We start from the raw sequence: 8722 nt of genomic DNA, 5'->3' as shown, positions 1-8722 counted from the left end.
GGCACAAATGAACCTGATCGACTATCTTTGGCCCTGTTTGTTTGATCTTCCATTAGATTTGAATCAGCTATGGATCCGCTTCACTTGCAAAGCTGATCCGAATCAACTTCAGCTTTGCCACAAAAGTACACCGCGACATGATTCAGGAAAATACACTAAAATTGGCCTGAATCAGATTCCAACTTCAGTGGCAAAGCTGATTCAAAATAGTTGTTTGTTTCAGATTCAACTTTTTCAACTGAGGAACGCCTCCTGATGAGCAGTAGTACCACTCCTGGTACTCCTTTTGAAGTACTGGTCCCCTAGTACCTCTAACTTATGCGGCAGTACCACCACCCGGTGCTACACGGTAGGAGAGGCCGGTACTGCCGGAGGTGAATAGATCCAATAGTATCACTCAACCAATCGGTAAATACCACTTAGAGCATCTCCAACAACTTTGTATATTTTTATTGGCAAAAACTTGTTATATCAAGAGGAGAGAGAAGGTTTACAAAGCCAACATGTTTTTTTGCTTTGATAGCCTTTGTATATTGGATTGTTATATTTGCACAAAACACGCAATGACATATGGTGACAGTTTTCCATAGACACATTGTACACTAACATACATACATGTATATGTATACTATCACAACTTGCGTCCACGTACACATGCACAGACGCGTATACTTACCCACATGCAACACACACATACGTACACATGCAGCACACACACGTACACATGCATGCACACACACGTACACATACACAAAAAACACGTACACATGCAATGTTGGAAATATGAGAAATTTACCATAGGATTTTATTAACAAAAAAGATAAATAAAACATGACTATCATAGTAGAGAAGAAACAAGTCATGTAATATAAAGAAGAGACAGCAAAAGGCATGTGCACATATGAACTAAAAGAGAACATATGTAAAACAAAGGCTAGAACCAGAAATGGTAGGAGCAAGATACCGAGGTAAGATATTAAACAGAGAGAACAGGAAGACATACGGAACAGCGGCAGAAGCACTTGTCTTGGGGTCGGTATTCTCGCCAGCCATGTCGTCGAAGAGGTTGTCGATGTTGGGGAAGAAGTTTTCATCGGGGAAGTAGTCATTGGAATCCGTGATGAAGAAGTCAGTAGTCGCGCGGAGCTCCCCAAAAACCTTATGACCCTTCTCCCATACAAGACTCAAAGAGGTGCAGTTTCGGAGGCCTACTGTCCCGACTTGTGGTGCACGCCGCAAGACGGGATGAGGAATACAACATCAGCACAGAGATTGGAACCGGTGGCGAAAGGAAGAGGAAGTTCTAATGCGTTTTTGTGGAGAGGAGTGACCTCCCTTTTATAGGGGCAAGATAAGGAGGCGAGAGGCCAGCTACGGGAGTTGAACAGAATGAGGGAGACGAAACGAATAGGCAGTAGTCGTAGGGCGTAGCGCCCACTATAGCAAAAAACTTTTTTCTTCCGAGTAACCTTTCATATACCAGTCGTGCGTGGAAATTTTTTAGTTCGGCTCGGCTCATTCCGCAACCCGCGGCGCGTTGTGACGAGGCGAGGCGGCGGAGGAGGAGCGCGCGTGTATGTCTCTCTTGTTCTCATGCTCATATATGTGTGGAAACATCCTCCCTTACAAGGAGGTCTGCTGCCTCTTGAACTTGCATTGGTTTTTCCCTTGAAGAGGAAAGGGTGATGCAGCACAGGAGAAGTAAGTATTTCCCTCAGTTTGAGAACCAAGGTATCAATCCAGTAGGAGCATCGCGTCAAGTCCAGAGTACCTGCGCAAACACAAAAGAGCTTGCACCCAACGCTATAAAGGGGTTGTCAATCCCTTCAAGATTGATGGAAAAGTGAGATCTGAATCCGGAAAGTGCAACGAAGTAAAAGTGTAAGGCTGAAAATATGGTGTGAAGTAGACCCCGGGGCCATAGTGTTCACTAGAGGCTTCTCTCAAAATAGCAAATAATACGGTGGGTGCTATCGAGCAATTGATAGAACCGCGCAAAGTCATGACAATATCTAAGGCAATGATCATACATATAGGCATCACGTCCGAGACAAGTACACCGATATTTTCTGCATCTACTACTATTACTCCACACATCGACCGCTATCCAGCATGCATCTAGTGTATTGAGTTCATGACGAACAGAGTAACACCTTAAGCAAGATGACATGATGTAGAGGGGTAAACTCAAACCAATGATGAAAACCCCATCTTTTTACCCTTGATGGCAACAACACGATGCGTGCCTCGCTACCCCTTCTGTCACTGGGTGAGGTCACCGCATGGTATGAACCCAAAACCAAGCACTTCTCCCATTGCAAGAATCATAGATCAAGTTGGCCAAACAAAACCCACAACTCGAAGAGAATTACAAGGATATGAAATCATGCATATAAGAGATCAGAAGAAACTCAAATAAGATTCATAGATAATCTGATCATAAATCCATAATTCATCAGATCTTGACAAACACACCGCGAAAGAAGATTACATCGGATAGATCTGTCTACTGCATCTGGCTATGTTGCTGTCCCTCGTTGTTCGGTGATCTTCAATGGTACTAACTACACCGAGTTCACTGGCTTCATGCGCATTCACATGCATGGCATCTGTCTCTGGTGAGTTCTCTCTAGCGAGGTCTGTTGTTCGCCACGTCCGGTTCCTCCCATGGCTCCTACTCCGCCGACCCCACCTGCTCTTCCTGCGGATGCTCCTCAAGCCACAAAGGATGCGGCTAAGCTTGATGATGAAGCCGCTGTGAGTGCTTATGATGAGAAGGTCTTGGCTTATGAGGAGGCTCTTCAGGTGTATCATGGTGCTCTGTCCGCTTACACCCAGTGGCTTGATGATGATGCTCGTGCTGCAACTGCTCTCATTGCTAGTGTTCTGCCTCAGGTTGCCTCTGAGTTTTTGGGCCTTCCTACTGCCTTTGAGATGTGGACTCGCCTTCGTCAGCGCTATGCGCCCTCTGGTGATGCCTTATACCTCTCCGTGGTTCATCAGGAGCATGCTCTTCAGCAGGGTGACTCTACTGTTGATGACTTCTATGCACAGAGTTCTGCTATCTGGCACCAGCTCGATTCTCTCCGTACCGCTGGTTGTCGTACTTGCCCCTGTTGCCAGGCTGTCTAGACCAACTTGGAGTTTCATCACATCTACGAGTTCCTGTCTCGGCTCCGTAAGGAGTTTGAGCCTCGGCGTGCTCAGTTGTTTGCTCGTGGCCGTATTTCTCTCATGGAGGCGCTTTTTGAGATTCGTGCTGAGGAGACTCACTTACGTGGTGCTGGTTTGCCGGAGGTTCCCTCGATGCTCGCCATAGTTTTAAATAGCCTGCTATAGCCCCGCTATAGCCTTTTCAGCAGGGTGCCGCTAAATGGTATCATGTACAAATATGCAGTTACAGCTGATTTAGAGGATCGCCGCTATTTGTCGTAGCCCGCTATTTAAAACATTGTTACTCGCTGCTTGGGCTACTTCTACACCCCCTGCTGCACCGACCCCTTCTCACTCAAGTGCTCCGCCGCTCTTGCCCACTCCTTCTGGAGGCTCAGGTCGCCCCCGTCCACATTGTGGCTACTGCGACAAAGATGGTCATATTGAGTCCCACTGCTACACGAAGAAGAACCACTTGCGCCAGGCGCAATCATCATCTACAAAGACTTCGTCACCTACCTCGAAAGCTTCAGCCATCGCTTTGACTGAGCAGGATATTCTGCGACTTAAGCGTCTGCTCGCTGCTTGAGGTTCTTCCTCGATGGGTAATGCTGGTATTCTGACTCAGGCTTCCCGCACTGAGCAACCACCTCCTACACAGTCAGGACCGTCTCACGCTCACTCTGGTTGGAATTGGCCTTCGCCGCCATGATCTTATTTTTTTCTCTTCCGCTGCCATCATCCCTAATCTAGTGTGTGTTTTCTAGTTTTCTTTGTTTTCCGCTGCGTCCACCAAATCCGTTGATATTTTGTGTTTGCTCATGCCATGCGAGTCCACCATACCTTAGTCCGTCGGCCTTTTCTTTGGTCCTGATCCTTTCTATGCAACTTTTGTGGCCTATTTGTCCTTGTTGTTTTCTATAGGATTTTCTGGACTTCTTTTGTATTGTTGATCTACGTCCATCGTGCCTTATCCGCCGAGCTTCTTTCATCGACGGTTGTCGTGGACTATGATTTTCTGCACAATGCTTTATTCTCTTGATGTGCCATCTTATTTTGACAACCCGTCTTCTCTTGATACTTATCTTGTATCTTCAAGTGATGCGGTGTCTACCTCTGATGTGCCATCTTTTTGTTCTCTCCTTCGGCGACTCGACAAGTTTTGAAGACTCTTCATGCTACGACGACACTCTCAAGACGCGGATTTGGATCATCATTTTTTTTAGTATTACAATTCTTCAAATGCAATGCTATTGAATACGCTTTGCATTTGAGGGGGGGGGGGGGGTGTTAGGAAGTATTAGTATTAGTCTAGGAGTCCTCATTAGTCTATTAGTATTAGTCTAGGAGTCCTTATTAGTCTATTAGTATTAGTCTAGGAGTCCTTATAATTCTATGTTTACTTTCCTTGCACCTCAAGTCATGTGTAATATATATATGCCCTTTAGGCCTTCAATATAGACAAGTTGCTTTCATAACAGTGACAAAACAAGAGGCTCTCAATCATGAAGAACATGGTGCTGTTATGAAGCACAAGTGTGGAAGGAGATAGTAGCATTGTCCCTTCTCCCTTTTTCTCTCTTTTTTTTTTATTTGGGCTCTTTGGCCTCTTTTTTTTCTCTCTTCTTTTTTTATTTGGGATCTTTGGCCTATTTTTTTAAAAAAAATCCTCACATGGGACAATGCTCTAATAATGATGATCATCACACTTTTATTTACTCACATCTCAAAGTTAAGAACGATGATGACTCTATAGGAAATGCCTCCTGGATGTGCAACGATCTAGCTTGGCGTATGACGTTGAAACATCTTGCTAGCTATCTTACGATCATGCAATGGAAATATGAGAGTGACGACACAAGTCATGAGACGGAACGGTGGGAGTTGCATGGCAATATATCTCAGAATGGCTATGAAAATGCCATAGTAGGTAGGTATGGTGGCTGTTTTGAGGAAGGCATATGGTGGGTTTGTGTACCGGTGAAAATTGCGCGGCACTAGAGAGGCTAGCAATGGTGGAAGGTGAAAGTGCATCTATACCATGGACTCACATTAGTCATGAAGAACTCACTTACTTTTTGCGAAAGTTTTTATAGTAATCGAAACAAAGTGCTAAACGCATACTCCTAGCGGAAGGGTTGGTAGGTGTTAACCATTGTGCGATCCCGATCGCAACACAAAGGATGTCAATCAATAGATCAATTATGCTCCGACTTCCTAACATAGCGGTTCACCATACGTGCATGTTACGGGAATCACTAACTTCAACACAAATATTTCTAGATTCATAACACCCTACTAACATAACTCTTAATATTACCAAATCCACGTCTCAAAACTAATTGAGAGGAATCAAACTTTTCTTTCTACTCAATGCACATGAAGATGGAAGTTTTTGTATCCTCTTTGGGTACCTATCACCTTTGGGACTACTTTCATAGCACAAACCAACTGCCAAGTCACGCACCGCCGTGCTCTAGAAGATCTAAGTGAAGCACATAGAGCAAAAATTATCTAGCTCAAAAGATATAAGTGAAGCACAATGAGCATTCTAGCAAAATCACGATGAGTGCATGTATCTCTCAAAAGGTGTGAAGCAAGGATGATTGTGACACAACAAGAAGAAAATACTCCTACGATACAAGACGCTCCAAGCAAAACACATATCATGTGGTGAATAAAAATATAGCTCCAAGTAATGTTACCGATGGATTGAAGACGAAAGAGGGGATGCCTTCCCGGGGCATCCCCAAGATTAGGCTTTTTGGTGTACTTGAATTTGGCTTGGGATGACTTGGGCATCCTCAAGCTTGAGCTCTTTACACTCTTTATCCATTTTTCCATGAGAACATCACCCAAAACTTGAAAACTTCACAACAAAAAACTTAAATAGAAACTCGTGATATCATTAGCACAAGAAAACAAACTACCACATCTTTAGGTACTCTAGCAATCTTGATTTCTATTTATATTGGTGTTATATTACTTTATTCTCACTTTTCCATGGCTAGTACCCCCGATACTATCCATAGTTTCATCAAAACATGCAACCAACTCAACAAAAACATAATCTGTCAAAAACAGACCAGTCTGTAGCAATCTGTATACTTCGTATACTTTTGGTACCTAAAAAATTCTGAAAACTTACGACTGCCTGGGAAAAAGGCATATCAAACAGAAGCAAAAAGAATCAACTCAAAATCTCTTTCTGAATAAAAATGAAAAATAATCTCGTGAGCGAAAAGTTTCTGTCTTTTTCCAGCAGGATCAAACAACCATCACCAAGACTAGCCATAAAGGTTTTGCTTGGCTCAAACACAAAAAGAAACACAAAAAACACAATCATAACAGAATTACTATGGTGTGGACGCAACAAAACAGAAATAAAAATATAAATTCATTGGGTTGCCTCCCAACAAGCGCTATTGTTTAACACCCTTAGCTAGGCATAAAGTGATAGAATCACGTATCGTCGTCTTTTGTGCTCAAACCATAAATAGCCCTCATCATAGATTCATAAGGCAATCTTATTTTCTTTCTAGGAAAATGTTCCATGCCCTTCTTTAAAGGAAATTGAAATCTAATATTCCTTTCCTTCATATTGATGATAGCACCGATAGTCCTTAGGAAAGGTCTACCAAGAATGATAGGGCATGTAGGATTGCAATCAATGTCAAGCACAATGAAATCCACGGGTACATAGTTCCTATTTGCAATAATAAGAACATCATTGATCCTTCCCATGGGTTTCTTGACAGTATAATCCGCAAGATGCAAATTAAGAGAACACTCCTCAATCTCATTAAAACCCAGAACATCACATAAAGACTTTGGAATCGTGGAAACACTAGCACCGAAATCACACAAAGCATTGCATTCATAGTTTTTGATTTTCATTTTGATAGTAGGTTCCCACTCATCATGAAGCTTTCTAGGGATAGAAACTTCCAATTCAAGTTTCTCTTCAAGAGATTTTATCATAGCTTCGACGATATGATCGGTAAAGGCTTTATTTTGGCTATAAGCGTGTGGAGAGTTTAGCATGGATTGCATAAAAAATGCATTGAATCAAGGAGCAACTATCATAATTGAATTCCTTGAAATCCAAAGTAGTAATTTCATTACTACTCAAGGTTTTAATATCTTCTACTCCACTTTCAATGCTTTTAGCATCAAGATAGATGGACTCCGAATCATTGGGGCATTTTTCAACCAAAGTGGATTCATATCCTGCCCCATCATCATTAGGTTTGACACAAGAAAATGAAGATTCAATGGGAGTCACACCAAGCACTTTAAGATCTTCGTGATTCTTATCACGAGAACACGCCCTTCTAAGCCATTCATGTCTAGCACGAATTTGGGTGGTTCTTTCTTTGCTCTCACTCATGGAAACACACATAGGTTTCAAAGTTTCATCCATATTGATCTTGGGAGGAGCACATCTAACTTTCAAAGCATCAATATCACTAGACATTCTATCAACGCTCCTAGCCAAATCGTCAATTTTGAGTAGTTTTTCCTCTATGGACGCATTGAAAATCTTTTGCGAGTTGATAAACTCTTTGATATTACTCTCTAGATCAGAGGGTAATCTATTGTAATTTCCATGAGTATTGTTCTAGGAGTTGCCAAATTTATTAGAGGGGTTACTAGGAAAAGGCCTAGGAACATAGTTTCCTGTAAAAGCATTTTTTTTGCCAAAATTATTCCTACCAACAAAATTAACGTCCAAGCTAGCGTTGCTACTCTCAATCAAGGAAGACAAGGGCATGTCATTAGGATCTAAAGGAGCACTTCTACTAGCAACCAAATTCATTAACCCATCCATCTTGGCACTCAACGAGTTAATTTCTCCTATAACGTGTACCTTCTTACTAGTAGGTGACCATTCGTTGTGCCATTGAGAGTAGTTCGTCATGATATTGTCTAGGAGATTTGTGGCTTCTCCTAACGTGATTTCCATGAACATTCCACCTGAGGCGGAGTCCAAGATATTTCTAGAAGCGAAATTCAAGCGAGCGTAAAAGATTTGTATAATCATCCAAAGACTCAAGCCATGAGCAGGACAATGTCTAATCATCAATTTCATTCTCTCCCAAGATTGTGCAACATGTTCATGATCAAGTTGCTTAAAATTAATAATATCATTACGGAGAGAGATAATCTTAGCCGGCGGAAAATACTTGGATATATAAGCATCTTTGCACTTGTTCCAAGAATCAATACTATTTTTGGGCAAAGACGAAAACCAAGTTTTTGCTCGATCTCGTAACGAGAAAGGAAATAGCTTCAATTTAATCACATCATTATCCACATCTTTATTCTTTTGCATATCGCAAAGCTCAATGAAGGTATTAAGATGGGATGCGGCATCTTCACTAGGAAGGCCGGAGAATTGCTCTTTCATAACAAGATTCAGCAATGCAGCATTGATTTCGTAAGACTCCGCACTAGTGGCGGGAGCGATCGGAGTACTAATAAAGTCATTATATTTAGTATTCGAGAAGTCACAACGTTTGGTGCTTTCAGTCAAGGTGACTTCAGCAAGCAAGCAAGCACACAAGCA

The sequence above is a fragment of the Hordeum vulgare genome, chromosome 5H (genome assembly GCF_904849725.1).
Source record: "Hordeum vulgare subsp. vulgare chromosome 5H, MorexV3_pseudomolecules_assembly, whole genome shotgun sequence".
Taxonomy (NCBI): domain Eukaryota; kingdom Viridiplantae; phylum Streptophyta; class Magnoliopsida; order Poales; family Poaceae; genus Hordeum; species Hordeum vulgare.
The sequence above is the reverse complement of the archived record's forward strand: the minus strand, read 5'-3'. Positions refer to the sequence as shown.